Genomic DNA, 11,071 nt, shown 5'->3' with positions numbered 1-11,071 from the left:
CAGAATTGGTGAGATCGGGTCTCCCTGCCTTAAGACACTTCCTTATTTGAACTATTTCGCTTTCTTTGTGAAGGACTATGATTGCTATGGAGCGGCTGTAGGCTTCTTCCAGTATTTTTAAGTAAGATTCGTCGTGCCCCGCCTCCGCTGTGCCTGCATTACTACTGACATCTCGACCAAATGAAATACATTATGGGGAATTGTGGCGCCTAAGGCAATGGCATTTTTATATTTTTTACCTAGGCATATTGTCACCTTTATATGTAATAAACAATATAAAGTACTAGAAAAAGGAACTGAAAACCGTGTCCTACGAATACACTAACTCTTGTTTTTTATGCAGCAAATTCAGTTGGTGTGTATTGCCCCCCCCCCCCCCCCCCCGAGCGAAACAATGCAATGGTAAACTTCAAAAATTATTTTCTCGACTAAAACAAAAACTACTCGGATTAAACTTTCTCTGGACAAAGTTTCTATGATTGTCGATCGTATGCGCTTTTCCGCTTATTTTTTCTTGGACCAGCTTAGGGTGCTACAGACGTCTCAACATAGGACAATGTAGCGTTTTTGCCAAGTTCAGGATTTTATCTTAGAGCCTATGAACCGTACACAGGCAAAACAAAACAATTAGGAGGTAGTGCGATTTATGGAGAGTTTTATCACAATAATTTCTGCATTTGATCGATAATTGTCTTTTGTAAAAAAAAATTCCCAAGCACGAGAAATAACTCAACATTACCTACGCTCTAACGAGCAAAAAATATCAAACTGCCATAAGGAACTGTTCTATGATGAAATAACGATGCTCGAAAAACACAAAAAACATGGCTGATCCCCCCGTCATAGGAATCGGTAAAACACGAACGTGAAACGTGTCTTCACAGAAGTAGTGCTTATTGTGTAGTGATATATGAGAACTTGTACAATGTCTATTCGTGTATGTTGACAGCATGTCTCTATCGCGACGACTAACGCCCATGATGATGATTAAACCGCTGTGGTAGCTGACGGTGTGAGCATATATATGGACACAGCGAATCGTGAATCCCGCGTAAGGATGATGTCAACAAGCTCATAATCAACATTGGTACCCGGTATGCACTTCTTCAAAGCGTCGTCAATTAAGGAGAGAAACGGCACGGTGTGCGCTTTCTAGTAATGGGTAGCCGACGCCTGTGCTCATGCATACATAACACACACTGCGCTTCAGCAACGCGGGAGGTAGAGGTTCGTAGCCTGAGCCGCAAACGCGTGCGTCCCGCTGGCCTCTGTCTCGCAGGCGCTGCTCTCGCTCCACCAAGGCACGACATTCGCCCGTCGAAATCGCGTCCTTTCTGCAACGCATATTGCAGCAGTTTTGTTAGTCGGTGCTCTCGCAATTGAAGCAGTCGGCGGCAGAGAAATCCCGTTCGTGCACGTGGAAGCTGCACTACTCCGATGAGCCGACGCACGCTAACACGAATCCAAATGCAAAGAACGTAACCGCGTCAAGGGTGCTTCGGCGACGCCAGCGCGGCCAGTCTACCTTTCTGGTATCGAGACGCTTTAACCATGACCTCCGATATCACGTGCAATCTCGGAGTAAGCGCTGGTAAGTGTCGATCGTGAAGCATTACTTCTTTTCACATTTCACAGACGGCGGCACCGCCCCACTCTGCCCGCCGCGGAAGAGAATGTGTGAAAGACATAAGGCGCGTTCGCACCGTGTCTCGCATCTCCCGAGTTAGCTTAGTCGGTAGGGCGCAACGTCGTGGGTTCGATTCCCAGCGGGGTGGGGTATCTTTTTCTTGGATTTTTTTCATTCTCACCCGTTGGCGTCCATTTTATCAACGTCATATCCGTCACGGATGTACTTGGTGGACCCTGGCATAAAACACTTTCGTGTTAAAAAGCAAGTGTTGAAACTACGCCTGGAACAGTCGATTTATAGCGAATTTTTTTGCGTATCTGGTTTTCCATCATTTCGTGAAGTTCAAATGGCGCTCACGTGACCAAAAAAATTTTGCCGCTCGAATTATTTTGGGAAAATACTGTAGAACTAATGTCTATGTGTGTGTAATTTTCTGAGACTTTTTGAGAGAAATTGATTTTTTTCGAGCGCCCCGACTGTGACAGTTGGCGTGGAATGACCATTAAACAAAATTACACTTCTCTTGGAAACGCGCCGAATGGGACGCTCGCAGCAACAGCGCGTTTTTTTTTTTTATTTAGAGCCTGGTGGCACACATGTCACCACCCCGTTATAAAGGGGACGCTCATAGCATCCATTCATCTAGCACTGTGAGAGGAAAGTGTGAAAGGTAAAAGGCGCGTTCATGTCGCTCCTTTATGTGTTTGGCGGTAGCTCAGTGGGCTAAATGCCCGCCAGCCATCGTCGCGGACCGAGAGGTCATGGGTTCTACTCTAGTCAGCGGAACTTTTTCTTATAGTTTCTTTTTCCTTTGCCAAGTGATGGCTTTCAATTTGCTGATGTGTTTTCATGACGGAACTACGTCAAGTCTTGGTGGGCCCCGGCATAAAACACGTTCGTGTTAAAATATGACTATGAGGCACGTGGTGATCAAGGAAGCACTAGTGAATGAATGACATTTATCTTTCTGACTGGTACTATCGCATGCGACTTATCCTTCAACAAGCATATATATATATATATATATATATATATATATATATATATATATATATATATATATATATATATATATATATATATATATATATATATATATATATATATATTGTTAAGGTGTTTAATAGACAGCACTCAACGACAATGAGTAATGGCGACAGTCACGGCAAGGCACGAACTCCTTGCGCGAGCGGCGTTCTTTCTTCAAGCAACCAAAGAGGAGGACCCACTAGAAGGCGCTGGAGAGGGTAACCCAAAATAAATAATGGGGGGGGGGGAATAAGGTCATTCTGCCTTAAGAGGCAGAGAGATAGACCGTGAATTTATAAATATTTTTGGTATAATAAGATAGATTTAATCAATGTAGACAAGGTATTAGGCCAGCATGAAACAAGGAAGTTTTTCTTTTTTCTTCGAGCATGGTGGCAGACATGACACCGCCCCGTTATAAAGGGGACGCTCATAGCATCCATCCATCCATCCATCCATTACCATGTCACAAGGCTTCTCTAATATATATATATATATATATATATATATATATATATATATATATATATATTGTCACGTGCTACAGAACGACTTAAACTGCACTGGCCGGAGAGATGCACACAAGACTGGGAAAATGGCTGCCAACACAACAAGAACGACAACTCTGAGCGAGGGCGCGCACTGTCCCAGAACATCCTTCATTCTGATGCATTTCTGGCTAGCGCTCGCCGTACTGCAGTTCAGCAGGTGGCACTACTCCCCCTGTTACAAAAAAAGAGGCATCCTTTCGATGCTCTGCAAGTGAATATGCAAAGACGAAGAAAAGCAAGCCAGCAGACAGTACGCACATAGACAAAAACAAAGCAACAAGGTCGAGTCCCACTACCGCGTGAAGTACGGCTTCGGTCTTACAACGTGCACAATCTCTGTGGGGTGCTTTCGACGCCGGGGCGATGAGGCCCCATCGGGGAGAACTTTGTAGTTCACCTTACTAGCGCGTCGCAACAGTTTGTAGAGTCCAAAGCAGTGACTGAGCAGTTTTTGAGACAACCTTGGCGGCGAACTAGAGTCCACACCCAAACTTGATCGCCCGGATGGTATTTAACTTCGCGATGGCGAGAATTGTAGCGGCGTGCATCTGCAGTCTGTTGCATTCTGCTACCCCGTACCTCCACCAGCTGTCACGTGCTACAGAAGGACTTAACCTAGGAAATACTGCACCGGCCGAGAGACGCACACAACACTGGGAACATGGCCGCCAACACAACTCCGAGCGAGAGCGCGCACTGTCCCAGAACATCTTCATCCATTCTTGTGGATTGCTGGCTCGCGCTCGCCGTACCTCCCGTGTTGAGCAGGTGGCAATATATATATATATATATATATATATATATATATATATATATCTGCGTTTCAGATTTCCATAATACAGTATTGCGTTGTCGTTATCCTCAGCTTAATCAAAAGGTACTAAATTAGTCTTGCCATGAGCGCCTATATTTGTTTGAGTTCTCATAGTAAGACCTGTTAAATTGAGAAGAAAACCACAGAAGATATCGGAAAATATTAACGTGATAGCGTTAAAGAGCTCGTTTCGCAGAAATTCCAACGTCGGTGTTGTTGGTTGTGAGCAAAAAAAAAAAACATCACCTTGTCCGTGGCTGAAAAATCGAGAAAGATGCAAATAAAATAAATCATTGGTTCGAGTGAGAATTGAACCCAGGCCGTCTGCGTGGAAAGCAGGTGTTCTACCACAGCTCCACGCTGTTGCTTGAAACTTCCAGAAAAAATCAACACTTTATGAATGCCTTATCAGAAGGAGTCTCCTTAACGCATGTAATATTGCGTGGCAGAAGCGTAGAATCGCGCCGGGCGTCAAAACATGTGAATTGCTCCACGGGTGGTTGTTTTAAAGGCCGACCCATTACAAAGCACTCGCACATACTTAATCATCATCAGTTGCAAAAGCAACAACAAAGTGATCAGCTAGGTAAATTCGCGCGTTGACTTACGGACGCGTGGTGAATTATGGCGTAGTGGGCACCTAACAAATGTACTTGCAGGAGGCATTCCAGGATGGCTTGAGAAGGCCAATGTTACGCGTACAGTCGTTCGTTTCCTTACAGCACGGTTGAGGCATGCACCGAGAACCCAATCCAGGCTAGCATTTGAGAAGGCGCTGCGTACGGGTCCTGATAACGCTATCGCGTTCTACTCTTAATGGCGAAGCTGAAGCGTCCGCCAGAGTTTTTTTTTTAACATTTACAGAAACGACAAACGTTCTGATATGGGCTGTGGAAGGCTCGCTGAATTCTGAGAATCTGGGCGATGTCATGAAAACTCAAGACAGAAGTAGTGGAAAGGTTATGGAATATTTTCAGAGATTACATAATTACACTCAAAATCCAGTATACTTTTTTCTGTTCTCGATTACAAATTTGAGTAAAAGAACTCTTATCGGTTATTTCCTTCTACAAGATTCACTAGTTCGAAACAAGCAATGCGCATTTTCTATGTGTGCGTGCGCAAAGAGAATGGTGAAGTTCATGTAGCAGTGTTAGAAGACGTTTGTTTCTTGTGACCTGCATTAACTACGCGTTCACTTACCTCTCAGTTATTAAGCGCTCCAGACAGAGGTATTGCAAGCAGGCATTCCCCCACCAACTCAACACGCCTGATATAGGTGTACCTTCCGGGTTACATCGCGAAAGGGAAAAGAAAAAAAAAACATTGGACATTTGTGTATTGCAAGCATACTTAGATCCTAAAGTGTTAATGCCCGCAGACAATGCATCTAATGATTGAAAAGAATCTTGCGCGCATCTTTCCCCTTGGTAAAATAAGGAAGTTGTCAGCGTTTTTGTTATTGTTATATATTTGCGTACTGAGTTTTCTAAGGTCATCAGATCGGATTTCTCGCAGCTTCCGTATGCGCATATGCACCGATATAAAGGAGGAGAGGCAATCAGATCCTGTCGACCAGCTCTAAGCAGGAACAGTTCAAGATGAAGAACCTCGCCATCAGTATGTTTCTCGTACTAGGTAAGCTTTCTCATTTCGTAAAGTCTTTTTTGCGCCCTGTGTTCTGTGCAAGGGAAGATAATTGACGTTAGCCAACGTGCGTCTGCATTGCCTTATCAGAATGCTGGGTTCCTTTTATACACCAAACCCTCAGAGATCTACTGTGATCTGATGCTGTATAAAATTTGCGCACGTTGGAAGGGGACTGTTTCATGCTATTCTTGACACCGCTATGCTTAGAAGAAGAATTGGCCCATATGATGAATGTGCCGACAGCGATTAGTTTGTTTGCTACATTGATTCGGCCAGTGTATAGCAGAATGTAATAGTCTTGGCAGCAGAACTTTGGATAATCGAGCTACAGTGCAATAAGCTGATTGATATCCATAGTTTTTATTGTTTAGCATCTCTACGTTGAACTATTACTATCAAAACATGTAGGTGTTATGGAAAACGTAGGCGCAAGGCCGGATGGAGACAGTGAAATACTATGAATAGAAAAAAATATATTCAAAGTAATGATTGCTGTATTTAAATGATAGCGTTGCAGAAACTTGAAATACTAGTAATGATGAAACAAAACTTGTCACAACGTCCCCTCGTTTTTTTTTTTGATATTTCGCACGACCATACCACACACGTATTTCTTCCTTTATAAGCCAAAACTCATTTGATTTACCTAAAAATATTTCGCACACCGCTGCTTCTAGCAAAGCCACTTTGGAAAAGTGTCAGGCTCTGTGTGGGACTTGGTACTGTGCTAATTAGTTTACCATCGTGAGAGGAGACGACAAACAGTCAACTCGAAGCGAACGGCTGTTTGCTTGCTTGCTTGCTTGTTCCTCGCATTTGGCTCACACCCACAACGGGGTATTGGCCAAGAAGCCGGCGGTTAATGTAAATTCTAACTTTAAGTAAAAGTCTTCTTTCGGCCGAAGCAGCCACCAAATTCATTCTTCTCGACCTCTACCGCCACTCTAGCGTGGCATTACCCTCTCCCCCCACAAAAAAAACGAGGCATTGTCTCGATGCCGCAGCTTGAAACAAGAGTGAAAGCTGAGCCATAAAAGCTAGCGACGAGTTGAACAGATCCCACACCTTGCGGGAATCGGTTTCGTGCGAAGCAGTCAGCGAGTAGTTCTATGCTGCATTTTTCGGCTCTGAGCCAAGAGTAAAGAGGTAGATCGACGTGTTTTTGTAAGTGTAGTAGTTGTGTGCGCATCGTGGGCTTACAAGGCACGTCGACAACACTGGCGTTTAAAGGGTAACTTGTCGTCTGACCTAACGTCAGCTTTCACGTTATAGCACATACGTCAGTATTACCGAAACGAAGTGTACTTTACGGTGCGGTGATGTGAATGCCATACGTAACTAGTTAGTGCATTCGTCCGGGGTCGATCAACCCTTGAATATCGCTTGCTGAATCATAGGAATACAAATGTAATGGTTATTAGACTGCTAAAAAAGCGGAGCCAACACTAGAACCACAAGTGACGTTAACCTGAGATGACGTCTGTATCGTAGGAGTGCATATTTAGCGTTTCTTGCTTTTTTACAAGATTACACAGCTAGCACTACAACCACAAGCGATGTTGCACTGACATTAGGCCTGCGTAGAGTTTTTTCCAACGCAGTTTCTAGACATGGCGTGGCTCTGTGGTAAAATATCTGACTGGCATGGGGAATGCTTGGGTCCGATTCCTGCTAGGATACTAATTTTTATTCTTTGCATTCGTCGGGTCAACGCTGCCGATGTCAGTACTTCTTAGCACTGTCGCATTTAAATTGCCAATGTCTGTTCTCGCCGTTCCTGGATAGATATAAACTGTCAATCACCTGTGGCGCATACCCGCGTATACCGCGGCCCGTGGCAAACGGGTATGTGGCACACGTGTCTGGAGGAAAGGGTTTGACGACGTACGCAAGAGAATTTTTACGTTAATCGTGTCACGACGAGGCAGTCATACTTGTAAAGCCCTGTTACCCTCCCATGCGAATTTTGGTGTACACCAAGTTAAGGAGGCGATCACGAGAGCACCCAGACGTAGGAAGCAAGAGATAGATAGATAGATAGATAGATAGATAGATAGATAGATAGATAGATAGATAGATAGATAGATAGATAGATAGATAGATAGATAGATAGATAGATAGATAGATAGATAGATAGATAGATAGATAGATAGATAGATAGATAGATAGATAGATAGATAGATAGATAGATAGATAGATAGATAGATAGATAAGTCGCAGTCAGCGCGAAAAGTGCAGCTTTATCCTGGTTGGGTGAACCGCATCAGATGAACGTGGTCTACGAGAGTGGCGTGATGTTTCTGTTGGGAAACCTTCGTAGTTTACATCGCCTAAGCGATACACAACACGGTATGGTCCAAAATACCCGCACAAAAATTTTACAGCGAAGCTCTATACCTCTCGTTGGTACACAGGAGCACAAAACTCCAATGGCGCGTATATACCGCAGAAGTAGGGCCAATCATACTACTCACCACGAACGCTCGCGTGCTCCTCTGCTAGGCGGTGCACGCGCTCCTTGCGTTTTCAGTTCGGACGCTGAGGAATGGCATTCGGAGAGCTGGACAGACGAGCCGATGAATACAGCGTAGCGAAGGAAAGAGCGAAACGAGCAAACGTGTGTAAAGGCTCTGTTATCCGCATCGTGCGCTGCTGCTTTCAGTGGTACTGGTGGCGCCACCAACGGCGGACGGTGGCGATAGGTGGATATGCGCGGCTCATAGAAGCCGTGGGTAAAGCGCCTGTTACTCTCCGTTTTTCTATTCATGTTTCATTCTGGTTTGATATTTGTACTGCCGACGCTGCTCCACTAGACAACCATGCCGTCTGTTACGTCGATTGTTCTATATTATTTGTTTTAAAATGACAGGCCCGTTTTTTTATGCGTGCGCGCGATGCACTGCGTACGTTTCTTACGTGCATGTGTCCAAGTTGTTTGCGTGATCTGTTAACACAGATGAAATAAAAATTGTTGCAGTACAAAACAGCATTCTTGTTTCATTGAACACCCCAAACAGTACAACAACAATGACTATTACGGCTGTATGCCTGCTTAAGAAACGCACAAAAGACACACGATTTTATCTTCGCCCAACACTCGTAGCACTCAACTAGGCCAAGAAAACCAAAATCTAACTTGCTGAACGTTTTAACAGCCGTCACACAGCTGCATAATAATGCGTGAAAGTACTGTAGCAAATGACCATCAAACATGCACACAGCGTTTTTTTTTTGTTCACAGACCGTATTAACATATGAGAAAGTTCTAACTGCATTGCAATCACATATTTCGGAATATCTAATCACTTTCACCATTGAAGCCACAATCCTCTAACACATGCGCTCTAAATTGAGCATGGCATTACTCAGACTTATATAGGAAATGCGCACGCGTAGCATTACTCAGATTTATATAGGAAATGCGCACGCGTGCAATGTATCTCGTATGCTAGATTCTCCTTTGGTACGTGCAGCTCAAAATAAAATTCGATTCTAGAAGTAATGTTCGTGGAGTAGCGAGCATATAGCAGGACAACTACTTACAGCTTCACTTACCTTTGCAAAAACGGTATTCCAATAGCAATTCAATATTAACCGACGCAACAACGATAACAACACACTTGTTGCACACAGGCGTACCAGGTTGACGCGCGAAGCCAAGCGCGGTATTTTAAGTGTAGCACAATCGTGCGCGTACAGTACGCTAGAATATTCTGGCACAATGTCGTCAAGCTTGCAGTCACTTCAGCGGTTCCCACGATGTAGCACCAGTTGACGTCCTCGCGTCATCAAACTGCTACGACGCCGAGAACTACACACACAGCTGACTTGGAAAAACGCAGTCTTGCAGGAGGCCATCTTGTCCAGCAACCAACGGACAAAAGTACACAGCTGAGGCGTCTGAAACGTTGCTGTAGATGAGATGGCAGCTGAACGAAATCAGGGCTCATCGTCCGACGTGTGGCCACCGCCTTAACACAATATTAACGTTGCAACGTTCAAGGAAGACGCGACGAAAGCGACGAGCCCAGCCGGTCTTGTCGGGTGCGCTACAGCACAGTGCACAGCGCGCGCTCTCACGGCCACCGAAAGAAATAAAAGAAAGTGGAGAGAGGAGTTAGCTTGGAGCATGGCCAGTCGGTGGAAGCAAGAGGACGTGTCGCGTCGTCGGTGTGGCGTATTGTCGAGAGATGGCGCTAGTTTGTTTTTGCGCAACGGAATCGCAAACTTCATTGAAAATGCATGGGATCCTATGCGGGTTTGTGAGAGGGCACAACCGCCTTAGCCGAGCGGTGGCGCCACCATACCGATGCACGAGGCGGATACTCCGACTTCCGACGCGAGCTCGCGCGTAGACGTTGCGTTTCGTCACGCTGAGCCGGCGACGCTACGCCAGGCGCAAATCGGTCTCCGCTACAGTCGGGCCGGTTCCAACCACTGACCTCCATTAAAAAGGCTCGACGGCGCATCCCCGCTCTGCGAGACGGGCGCTTGTGAAGCCACCGGAAGGTCCTCTGTTTGTCCCGGAAGCTGACGTCTTCTGTCCGTCTACGTGGCGCAATTCAAATATTCTCGGGTGGCAGCTGTTGTTATGATCGTTTTTCTTTTTTATTTTTTCAAACTCTGCGATTACGCCTCACTTTAGACGCCGACGAACGCTACACGAAAGATGGCAGACGCCGTGCCGACACCGTCCGAATACGGTGGAGTGCTGCAACGTACAAAATGCGTAAAAAGTAATGCAACCTTAAGGTACTTACGCGTGAAATGTCTTCCCTGACGACTTTTCCGGTCGATTCGTACAGTTTACTGCGCTACAAGCAGGTATTTCTTTAAAAAAAGAAGAGAAAAGCTCTCTTCCGGGACAAAAACGGCAGCTTCCGGTGGCTTCACGCCCGCGTGCTCGATGCGCCATCCAGCTCCTCCTAGTGGAGATTAGTGGTTCCAACGCGCTGGGGCGATGGCATCTGGTGGAGCGCATGCGCAGTAAAGCGAAGAACGCGCCGCGCTACCTGTCGGGAACCGACGAGACAGCCCGCGAAGCAGGTTCCTGTACATGCGAGTCCGGCGCGTCTGACGCGAAATGCAGCAGTGTCTATTCGGAGCCGAGCGACTCCCGAGCACGCTAGCAGCCGTCGGCTTCGTCGGCGGTCAGCCGACGCCGAACTATGAAGCGCTGTTGGTTGTTGCTCCTAGAGGCTCGCTATAACGACTACCTTTCCGAGTGTTCAAGCTACGTGTCTCGATGTCGATTGGAGTCCACTGTCCGTTGATATAGCCGTAAAGCATTCAGCAACGTCTCCCATGGGGTAACCGAAAGCGATTGCAGTGCGACGAAATAGGTACCGGTGCTCATTACTAAAATTTCTCACAAAGATCAAGACCGTCTCTCGCGAA

The 11,071-nt window shown here is 45.7% G+C and overlaps 1 protein-coding gene across 5 annotated transcripts in view; it reads left to right on the top strand.

Moving 5' to 3' along the window:
* The first annotated feature begins 5,558 nt into the window (after positions 1-5,558).
* Positions 5,559-11,071, top strand: part of LOC119390599 (uncharacterized) — a 55,924-nt gene continuing 50,411 nt past the window's right edge. The window contains exon 1 of one of the 5 annotated variants that reach the window (XR_007415855.1): positions 5,559-5,662. The gene's annotated coding sequence lies outside the window, so the exon portion shown is untranslated. The remainder of the gene's footprint in view (positions 5,663-11,071) is intronic. The other 4 variants (XR_005183397.2, XR_007415851.1, XR_007415854.1 and 1 more) reach the window with 4 other exon arrangements.

This window comes from Rhipicephalus sanguineus, chromosome 4, assembly GCF_013339695.2.
Source record: "Rhipicephalus sanguineus isolate Rsan-2018 chromosome 4, BIME_Rsan_1.4, whole genome shotgun sequence".
Taxonomy (NCBI): Eukaryota; Metazoa; Arthropoda; class Arachnida; order Ixodida; family Ixodidae; genus Rhipicephalus; species Rhipicephalus sanguineus.
This window is presented reverse-complemented; position numbering and strand designations above follow the sequence as displayed.